An 11,137-nucleotide genomic window follows, 5' to 3' on the forward strand; every position below is an offset into this window, starting at 1 on the left:
CCATCCAAGACATAGTTGCGACACAAAAAATTAGCACTTTTCTAAGCATCCCAAGCTGCACGCCTATGCACATCAGTGTCGTTTTAAGCCACGATAGGGGCATCCTTAGTGAGGAAATGTGCAAGGCCCAACGTAGTGAGATAGAAAACCATCTTATTCTGCCATGTCTTAAAATCAGTACCAGCAAACTTATCCGATCAAATTGCATGATTCACCGAAAATGGAGCCGAAAATGATGGCAAAGGTGCCTAAGCCGCAGCCCTAGGCACTGGCAAAGGTATTGTGCCAAATTGGATTGCCGAGGCCACAACCGAAGGCAAAGTTGGATTCACTCCAACATGAGGAATCCCACCTCCAATTATCCCGTCAGTGGGAGAAATGTCAGTTGTGGTCTCAATAGGGTTAACAACGGTCATTGCAGGATTTTGTACACTGTTACCAACAATGTTGCTTCCATTGTTCATATCATTATTTCCATGTGACGCTATTGAATCGGAACAAGTAACAAATAATTTAGAATAATTATAAATTTATAAAGTTATATATAAATTCGAGGTTGAGTTATCTGTTCAGAAAATAAACTGCAGAGTTGAAGAACAGATTATTTTGTCAAATTATTAACAACTTAACAATCATTTAAAATGAATTAGAAATCATGCAAAAACCATAAACTGGAAAAATTGACAAACTAGTGAACAAAATTTGATTTACTAAAGCCAATTCGATTTAAGTTTGTAGGTAAATATTAAAGAATCAAATCAAACCGAAGGCTTGTGTATTCACAGTTTCCTTAAATTGAATTCGCTGCCTACGAACTAACTGTGATATACTCTATCTCACAAAGAAATTATAAGCACAAGAAAGAACTTGAAAGTGAGAAAAAGAAGATTATTGCTTAGAGGAAGAAGCTTGCATTTCACTTGTGATTTTCCAACCTAGAGAGACTCCTATTTATACCAATGAAGGAAAAGCTAGTTCATTTATCAAGGAGTTAAACCATTCATTGATAAAGGAGTTAAAAACATGAAAGGACTTGAATTATAACATATGAAGAGACTTCTATTCAATATTTTTCATTCAATTCTAACATAGTTTTACTTTATAGCCAACATTCTGGCTAAATAATGTTTCTTTGCACATTTTTTTAATCATTTTTTTTTGGGTTTTTGTTTAAAGCTGAAAATCAACCACCCTAAATCATGGGCCTACATATTGAAAAGTTAATTAAAAGTATCTGTCATGAAATTGCAAATTTGTTAGACACACATAGTATATTTGATCGAGGTGATGTCTATAGAAGATACATGTCCACGTCAATTATTTCAAAAACATTTTACAACAGGAGATGACATCTCGCCTTGGAAGTGTTCACTTCAGACAAGACATTTAAAATCTTCTCCCAATCACCTCGAAGGACACATGTGAAGGGATGAGGTAAAGTAGAGTGTCAACCTCGTTGTGGTGTCTTGTTTTGCTTTTTACTTAGATGGTTGCCACGTGGCCTCTAATAGATGTGAATATTTATATGAGGCATGAGCTTTAATCAAGTCTAGTCATCTTGCTGATTAGGAGCTAACGAAGCGAGGAATAAGAAGATAGGGATTACGAATTGCCTCCAAAATGCGAGCTAGCTATGAACAAATAAATACTTTGCTGGTGAACTCTAAGATATGAGGGCTTATAGATGGTCTCTGGATAAAGTGAAAAATCACCATCTCACTGGACGAGGTGACATAGTCACCATAGCTTGATCGTTATAAATGGTGAAGTGACAAAGCAGTGGACCAATTGAGTTGTGAATGATGAAGTAGAAATGCATGGGACATCTGAAGATATTCATATCGAGGAGACACTCAATGAGTGAATAGTCCCCGAAATCCAAGCATGAATATTCATATAAGGAATATACTTTGATAAGCAAAGTGAATGAGTCTGAATAAACCATAAGAAGATATTCATAAGTGTTTCTCTTTAGATAAACCACAAGCAGATAGACCAAATAGCCAAACATATTCCTCGAAATAATAAGGTAACTCACTTAACACTCCAATTAATGGACTTAAAAGTAGTTCACTTTTGACTTATTAAGGGGTAATTTAATAATCTAACCACTTCAGGTCACAAAGAGCAATTTTCCACTCAGTAATCCAAGTAATCCACTTCAAACTAGGAAGGAATAACTAAACTTGATAGCCCAAGAAATTTGCTTCGGAGTAGAGTGGCTCACCTTCAAGCTCCAAAAACTTCGGACAACAGTTTGAATCGTTAACTTATTAGCCTAAGACGAAGAAGAAGTCAAAGTGATCAAAAATGGCTACGAGCTTGATCGACATACATTTGCAGGTTCTGGCACTAAGATGCAAGCCCCTCTGATTGGGCTCGCTAGGTAAGTTTAGGTGAGAAAATAAGATTATAGCTTCGTGTTGACTCGTACAAGTTGAGGGAAAAGTTCTCATTGAGAAAATTAACTTAGCTCCCATGCCGATCTTGAAATAATATCATCTCGCTAGGAGAGGCCCGACCACAACGATGAATAGAGAAAGGATTAATGCAGGTTAAGAATACAAGGCCCCGTTTGGCCTCTTTTTTTCAAATTTTAATGTTTGAAACAGTATATTTTTGGAGAATGTGTGATTGAAAAAGAAGAAATTTTTTGGATTTATGTATAATATTATTTTATAAAAAATTGTATAATTGAAAATAAGAGAGAAAAATTTTGAAAGAGAATGGGGGCTAAACATGAGCCAAGTCTCTTTGAGAAAAATAGCTATAACTCCCTTGCCGAAAATGCTTAAGTAATAATCATCTCGCTTGTCGAGGTCTTGACCACAGTGTGGAATAGAGAAGTGACTCGTGCAAGTTATGAATGCAAGTCCCTTGGAGAAAATACTTATACCTAACTTGTCGAAGTGTTAAGTAATAATCATCGTGGTTGGCGAGGCATTGGACACAGCAAAGAAAAAAGAAGTGACTATACTCCCAGCAATCAGCATATTGGCCCGGGCCGATGCTTATTAGAAAAAGGCCTTGTTCTTTGGAAGATCTATCTCATGTCTGGTACTGCATGGTTCCACTCTGCAAGAACACCGAATCGTTCTCTTGAAGCTCATCCTCTTCAGGGAAGAAAAATAGATATACCTTCCCTATTGAGGTTTGAAATATAAATCATCTTGAAAAATAAATCATCTGGGCAAGGTTGGAAGGGGTTTGTGAAGAGGTTAAACTGGGTTGGATTGGATTTGGAAATATTTTGGAATATTATTTTTCCATTTTATTTTTTTGTTGTTTTTATTATTTTTATTAAAGTTAAATGATTAAAATTAAGTGGACTGAAATTTTTACCCTTCTAAATTATGTTATGTGAATAAATGCACCTATCTAACGGAACAAAGGGGAGAATTAGATGAAAAAGACCATGTACACAAGGCATCTAAGGATTGAAATGTCAAAAGTAAAATGATCAAAACGATTTGCACAAGGGTAATTATATTACCACAATGAAGTTTACTTATTACACAACAGTTTTAATTAATTTTTATTTATTTACTTAAATCACCTTAAGTAGAATTACTTTGTTACCCACAATTTTATATAAATTCTTAACTTAAACTATTTTTTCTGAATACACCACGATTTAAGTTGTTGCTTTTCCTTCAATTGGCATCTCCTCTACTTGTACCACCACCTGAAGAAGAAAGGAACCAAGAGGGCACCTTTTTAACAAGAGACAAAAATGCACATTTCATCAATTCCCATAATTTATCCGGCTTTTGTGGCATTAAGATGTCGACGGTTCACCCAAATCCACCACCTGAAAACCACCCCTCACATATTTCTCCTCCAGGCACACTAGTCAACTCTCATTAGTTATCAATTAGAATCATGCTACAGGTATAAAAGTTTTTGTTAGAAAAATCTTACAGATGACACATAGCACGACATCATTGGAAAAATGGAAAAAAGAAGAAAAACAGCCCGCTTACATTTTGCCACATCGTCGGTCCAAGTTTTGTTAAAATTTTTCTGTACTTATGGCTTTATCGTATCAATTAACATGTAAATTGTAAAATGATATTAATAATCATGTATTTATATGACATGCATGCATCACCATATAATAAATATTTATTGATTGGACACTCGTCGAACCATCTTTGGATCATCCACTGTCACAATCAATATTAGTATGGAACAAGATATATAGTCAAACAACAACTATGAATTTACATATACATGACATTTTTTTTTATGACAATCAATTGTGACATGCTATCTCGATATCGCATTTATCTCTAACATGATATCAAAGATACGACAATCTAGCGTTATGAGAACTGTTAATAGATCATTCCTGCCTATCTCTACTGAAAAATATCTCTATATCTAATTGAAGTTTCAATTACTACCTTAAATGATGTTGACGCCTTACAAGTGCATCTATGTAGAAGCGGTTTCACTAATTTCTTGGTAAATGTATTGACTATTACATGTGTAATTATATTGTTATATGTTTCATATTTGTCCTAGTGAAATTGTTCAATCACGAACTAGGAACATCAATTACCTCATCTACTTCTCCTTAAATATAATACCAAGCATCTAGAGCATAATTGCATACAACATAGAATGCATTGGTGGCTAGCTACATCAATTTTACATTAGCTATTGGGGAAGAAATAATGACGAAATAATTAGAAGAGACAAACACGTAACAATTGGATTGAAAAGTTAGTATCTTGCTTAGATATTCAAGCCATCTACTCCAATGTAAGGAAAAATCAAGAAATCAGTACTATGGTTATAGCTCTATAGCTCTATTGTCATGTTCAAACTTGAAAGAAGTAAATTTTTTATCAAAATTTTGGTATAGTTGTACAGTCTTTCAATGATAAAAATCCTTGTTAAATTATCATGTGGCCTTCGTATTAAGAATTATGGTTTTATCTTAAAAGGTTAATCTTATTAAAGAAGTGACACAAACTCTTATATATTGGTCAATATTTTCATCTCTATTTAATATGAAATTTATCCATTTACTCCACAAAATGATGGTTTGTTTGAATAAATCAATCTTGAAATTTGTGTGCTCATTTTTTTAATCTTAATTGGATCGAATTGCTTATTGAAATTTAATGAACTCGATACCATATTAAGATTTGAAATTTCATCTTAAAAGGTCAAATATATTAAGAAGAGTAGTTCAAACCATTATATGTTGATTTATATTTTTATCTTTATAGGACATAAAATTTATCACTTAATACTTCATATATTTGACTTTCAATGTTATGATTTGTTTTTCCTACATGAAGTAGTCTTCAAAAATTTGAAATGTGACTTATTTTCATAAGGCCCGCTTGTGATGATATGACAAAGGTTTTAAAAGTTTTCGTTATTCCAAACTAATTGTAAAGTACAATAGATAATCGAGAACTAACTTTATATAAAAGCTAACATCACTTGCGACTTGAACAAGAAGATAGCGAAGGGAGGGAAAGATTCACATGGGGTCAAATGACCCCATAAAATTTTTGTTTTTTTAATAAAATAGTTGTTTTAACTCCTTTATGATCTATTTTGATATACTCATTACGGAATATCAAATGAAATCGAAACATTGCATTCTTAATATAATTCGAAGTGCTCATGACCTAATTTTCATTCGTTAATGGCATACGAAACGATCAATCGTAGCAAAAGTTACAACGCATCAAAGTAGGCCGTTGTAAACTAGTATTTCGAGAATTGCGATAATGTGCTAACTTTCAAAATTCCCTGATAATCTTATACTATCCGAATCCACAAATCGCCTACGTCATCTAGAAACTCGTTTCGAGAACTACGTCATATTCATATGAATTAATCTATTTGTACACTATTTTTGTACAATATTGTTGACAATGTTGGTTGTAGCGAAGAAGTATTGGTTGAAAAGATGAATTATTTTTTAAAATGTCCAATGACAATATGCCACATAATATGTTGTCAAGAATATTGTCAAAATTATTGTACATCAAGCATTGCACTATTCATATTGAATATTCCAAACAGATATCGAAAATAGTTAAATATGCATCAAACATATGTTTTAAAAGAAACGTTTAACTCATCTTTTAAAAAAAATAAAATCAATTATTTCATTAATGTTTATTATTTTTCCATGATAAATTTTTCAATATAATTTACATAATTTTATTAGAAAATTTTACATAGAATATGACGCCAAAAATTTTAGAATCGTTATAGATTAAATGTAATTTGAATTACTTTCAAATTACTTTTGCATTACATTTAAATATTATTTACTTCCTAGATTAAATGTGAATTTTATTTAAATTCATTCACTTCATATATTCAATTTGATTTGGTCAACAAAACTATACAAGTAACAAAATTTATTTATCAATATTGATAATGATATAATTATAAGACGTTTTTAAAATATCAAAATGCGTATTAACTTATTTTCATTCATATTATATTATTTTATAAAAATTTATACTTTAATTTTTGACCCCACAATACAAAAACTCTGAATCCACCCTGAGCAAATGTGCAAATTTTCCCTAACATTTTATCCAATTTAAGATGCTATAATATGCATGTTAGGTTGAAGTCAAATGCTCCTCAGAAAATTCCAATTCCACACGTAAAAGACAAAGAAAAAATTCCCATCCCATGGCCCTTCCTCAAGTAACTCAATTTGCAATTGAAATCTTCAACTTACTGTATCAAATATCCGTTTCAAAAGCATATACAATTATGATATAAAATATTCTTTTCGACAAATTGATATCAAATATATATATTTTTAATTAACTTATATATTTATTACAACAATTCTTTAAACTACACGTAACTAACAAGATATAAATGAATGGACCATGTAGTGTGCAACACCGTAGGGGGAAAACACCACTGGTTCCCCCTTAAAGAATGAGAAAAAATTGCAAAGTTACTTCTCAACCTTCTTTGAATCTCAATCTAACTTTAGGGTAAAAACTTTTTGGTCAAATGATCAGACTACAGTTTGTCATGCTTCAAGTTAAACGGTAGTCAAATATTCACCCATACATTGTGAATCTCAAAATTTCTATATGATACGAAGAGGTATTATAACTAAGTATTGGGATTTTAATTTAGCACATCGGCTTGGACAACTTGTGACTCAACTCGAAAAAAGTTCGAACCAATCCAACTCAAGGCTAGTGCGGAGCCCACGCTCCCTTAAAAAAGGCGGTAGCTGGCTGCCTTTTGCTGCCTACCTAAAGGCTACCAACTGTTGCCTTAAAAGGTGTGTATATATATATATATATATGTTTGAAAAAAAGTAAATTTTTTTGATTTATATATAATATTATTTTATTAAATATTGTGTGGTTGAAAAGAAAAAAGAGAAAAATGTATTTTGATAAGAATGTGGATCAAACAAGGGCATAATTTTTTTACCGAGCAAAAGCTTGGCTCGACTAAGGCCCAAAAAAAGTTCACACTATTTTACTTGAGTCATGTCCGAACCTTGAGTTTTAGTTCGTGAGTTAGCTTTGCTCGACTTATTGGCATCCCTAACTAAGTATGTCTCCATACACGTGATAGAAAAATATCGTAAGCCTCATTAGCTTCAGTGTCATCCAATAAGACTATTTGCCAATTTTCTGTCCAACTCTATCGACATAAGTTGTAATCACCACTTGATTCGAAGATTGCAATGCATCTTGTTGACACACTCCGTCGATTTACGTTCATATTTTAATCAAAATTCTATCTAACTCTCTCAATAAAATAATCATTGTTTAGAGTCGAAAGATCATTGTGCTTCTCTTCGCACACTCTTCCTTAAATTATTTACGACTATGTTTGGCTAAACATTTATAAAAAGGTAGAAGTTACTTTAAGCCTTCGTTTGGTATGGATTAATATTAAAATTTTTTATTTTTCAACCGTACATTTTATCAACTTTTATTAAAATTAATTAAAAATTTAATTTTAATCACCACGCAGCTAAGAATAAAATAAATAATTTGCCCTGCTCTTTCTTCAATTTTCAGGAACAAATTGATAAAATAAACATTATTTATGAGTTATGACGTCGACTGCATTTCGTCATCTCGCGCATTTACGGAACCTTCTGGGAAGGACTAAGGAGGACGCGGTTTCCAACCCAGAAATTTGTCACCATGTGTGGTGGGCTCCTTCTGCATCAGCTCACCAATTTCTAATTCACCACTTAATGTTCACTTGTTACTGTTTCAAAATGTTTACTGTGGCTCGGCAAATAACAAACCATGGTTTGATTAAGATAACCCACCCCTTTAGCAGCCCTATAAATACAACACTCATGACTGGGTTTTTGCTTAGTGAAGTAGAGAAAGAGAGACAGTTATTCCTCGTCCAGGTTTTTTCCCCTTTCCTTGTGATTATATATTGCCAATCACTATAATAATTACCTGATTTTTTTTAATTATTAATATTATTTTGGTGTTATACTGATTGGATGTTATATTTGATCAGTTCAGAAAGTGATCTGAAGACGAGAGGGGGCACAGATACTGCTACTTGAGGTTTGATCTAATTTAGTAGTTTCCCCGATTTCTTTGAATCATTGATTTTGTTTCTCTCAATTCTTTTGGATGATTTTAATTCTTTTTCGTTTATGGGTATTTTGTTATGTTTATTGATGCTTCATATTCTTGCTGTTTGATTGATTCTTGTTGCAGCATACTTTCCATTTTCATGAAATTGGCACTTTCACTTGGTATTGTCATTTGAGAGCTGTTCATATGCATCATAATATTGAATTCTTTCAGTTGAGCCTTTTTTGTTTATGGGTTTTTATCAAATATGGAAATTATACTGATCTTGGCCTTATTTGATCTATTCTATAAGCAAATTGTGATGGTAATTGTAGTTATGAACCCAAAGATGATTACTGATTCCGAATTTATTTTGTGCTGCGTGGTCCAATTCTTGACAAGTCCTCAAGTCAATATGAGTCAATGGTTGTGTGATAAAAATAGTATTAACCATTCAGAATGATAAAACATGCACCCTCTTGGGTTTTTTTTAACATCACTTTGTCCAATTTCATTCTTACTTAAATTTATACATACTTTAGCATAGATTGCTTTGTTCAATTTCATTCATTCATTCAAACATGCATACATGCCTATATATGTATATAGATCCATAGCCATGTGTGCATGCCTACTAGCTAGTACATCTATGTTTTTCTGGGTGTAAAAATGTAAAATTCTATGTGCATAGAGTTGCTACTTATTATGTGTTCGCGGATCTTTTATATTCGTCATATTAGACACTGGCTCAAGGTTTGTATTTGCTTAATTTTTGAGTCCAAGGCTACCGACGGTACATGCAGTGTGCACAAATTTTTATAATAAAACCACTTTGAAAAATCGACTCTTCAGTTTACTGCACCAACTTCTGATAGTAATTTTTGGTTTCTTTCTTCACTATTTTATAAAATGCTCAGCATGTATTATAAGACAACCTAAATTTAAGGCAACTAATTTTCGTTAAACTCAAATATTAAAGAGTTATATAAAACATCCCTAATATCTTCATCTATACATTTGCTTATCTAATAGCTGGAACTTAAAGTTGTCTACTTTTGTTATACTTAGCTGCATTCTGATTTATTAACGTATGTTTTTTATTGGCCCAGATAAGACATTACAGTTTTATTGCTCTTCATTGATTTTGATTCTTCATGTGTCCTCCAATGCCTTCCCTGTTTTTTGAAATTGGTTTGAGTGATGAACAAGTCATTTTTTCACTTCATGAGTACATATGTGGATCCCCTCTTCCAAGTAACATGATAGCAGTTCATACTCGATCCTAGCTATTGGGAAAGTTATAATAATTTAAAAATAACAAAATAATTAGGAGAGGCAAACATGTTTTGGATTGAAAGGCTAGTAACTTGCTTAGAGATGCAAATCATCTACTGATATGTAAGGAGAAAATCAATAAAATAGTCCTTCGGTTATAGCTCTGTTGACATTTTAGTTTTCAGCATTTAAAAGGAGTAAATTTATTTTCAACAATTCATTATAGTTGTACAGTCTCTCAATGATAAATATTCTTGTTAAATCGTCTTGTGGCTTTCATATATTTGACTTTCAAAGTTGAGATTTATTTTCCATTTGAAGTGAGACGTATTTTAATAAGGCTGCTTTTGAAATTTAACGAAAGATTGAAAAGTTTTGGTTATTTACAACTGATTGTAGAGTTATTCTAAAAGATTGAGAACTAACTTTAAATGTATAATATCTAACATCCATTGCTACTAGAAGAATAAGTTGGTGAATGTGCAATATTTCCCTACCGTTTTATCTAATCCAAGATACAATCTAATAGAAATACTATGAAGTTTATACTAATATGCAACAAGAAATTTTCATTTAACTTAAATATTAAAGAGATATAAAAACATCCACTCAATATGTTCATTACTGAATATCTTCATCTATATATTTGCTTATCTATGTAAAAGTCAACATCTGGAAATTAAAGTTGTCTACTTTAGTTATACTTAGCTGCATTCTGATTTAGTATCTTATAATTTTATTTATCCAGATAAGGCGTTGCAGTTTTCTTGCTCTTCATTGAATTGGATTCTCCATGTGTCCTCCAATACCGTCCCCACTTTCCGAAATGGGTTCAAATGATGAACAAATCATTTTGTCACTTGATAAATACATACGTGGGTCCCCTCTTCCAAATAATGTGATTGCAGGTTTAGACCTATACCAGTACAATCCCTCAAATTTACCAGGTTAGTTTGAAGTTCTCATCTTTTGCAGTTATGTAATACATTTTCGTTGTCTCTCTGATTGAACTTTCGTCTGGATTGGATAAAATTCTTAGTTATGTCTCTCACATGACTGTCAGGTTGTGAGTCTGCAATTATTTACGAGATTTGGAATTTACTCTCAAATTTGTTGTCACAAATTAGTTTTGGTAGGTTAGAATCGTTAGATTACCGAGAGAGAGAGAGAGCAAGAACATACCTCACATCTAGGTAGAGGAAGATGAACCAAACTAGATTTTCATCTATACACAGAAATAAAAAATAAATACATTAAATAAATTTTAAAAAACTGAAAAACATAAATAC

At 32.1% G+C, this 11,137-nt stretch overlaps 1 long non-coding RNA gene across 1 annotated transcript; it reads left to right on the forward strand.

Annotated features, from left to right (window-relative positions):
* The first annotated feature begins 8,148 nt into the window (after window positions 1-8,148).
* Window positions 8,149-10,773, forward strand: LOC111374062. Its single transcript, XR_002699059.1, has 3 exons — window positions 8,149-8,395; window positions 8,512-8,561; window positions 10,597-10,773. It is a non-coding gene; the product is annotated as an uncharacterized LOC111374062 (long non-coding RNA).
* The last annotated feature ends 364 nt before the right edge of the window (window positions 10,774-11,137 follow it).

This window comes from Olea europaea, unplaced genomic scaffold (assembly GCF_002742605.1).
Source record: "Olea europaea var. sylvestris unplaced genomic scaffold, O_europaea_v1 scaffold1199, whole genome shotgun sequence".
Classification (NCBI taxonomy): domain Eukaryota; kingdom Viridiplantae; phylum Streptophyta; class Magnoliopsida; order Lamiales; family Oleaceae; genus Olea; species Olea europaea.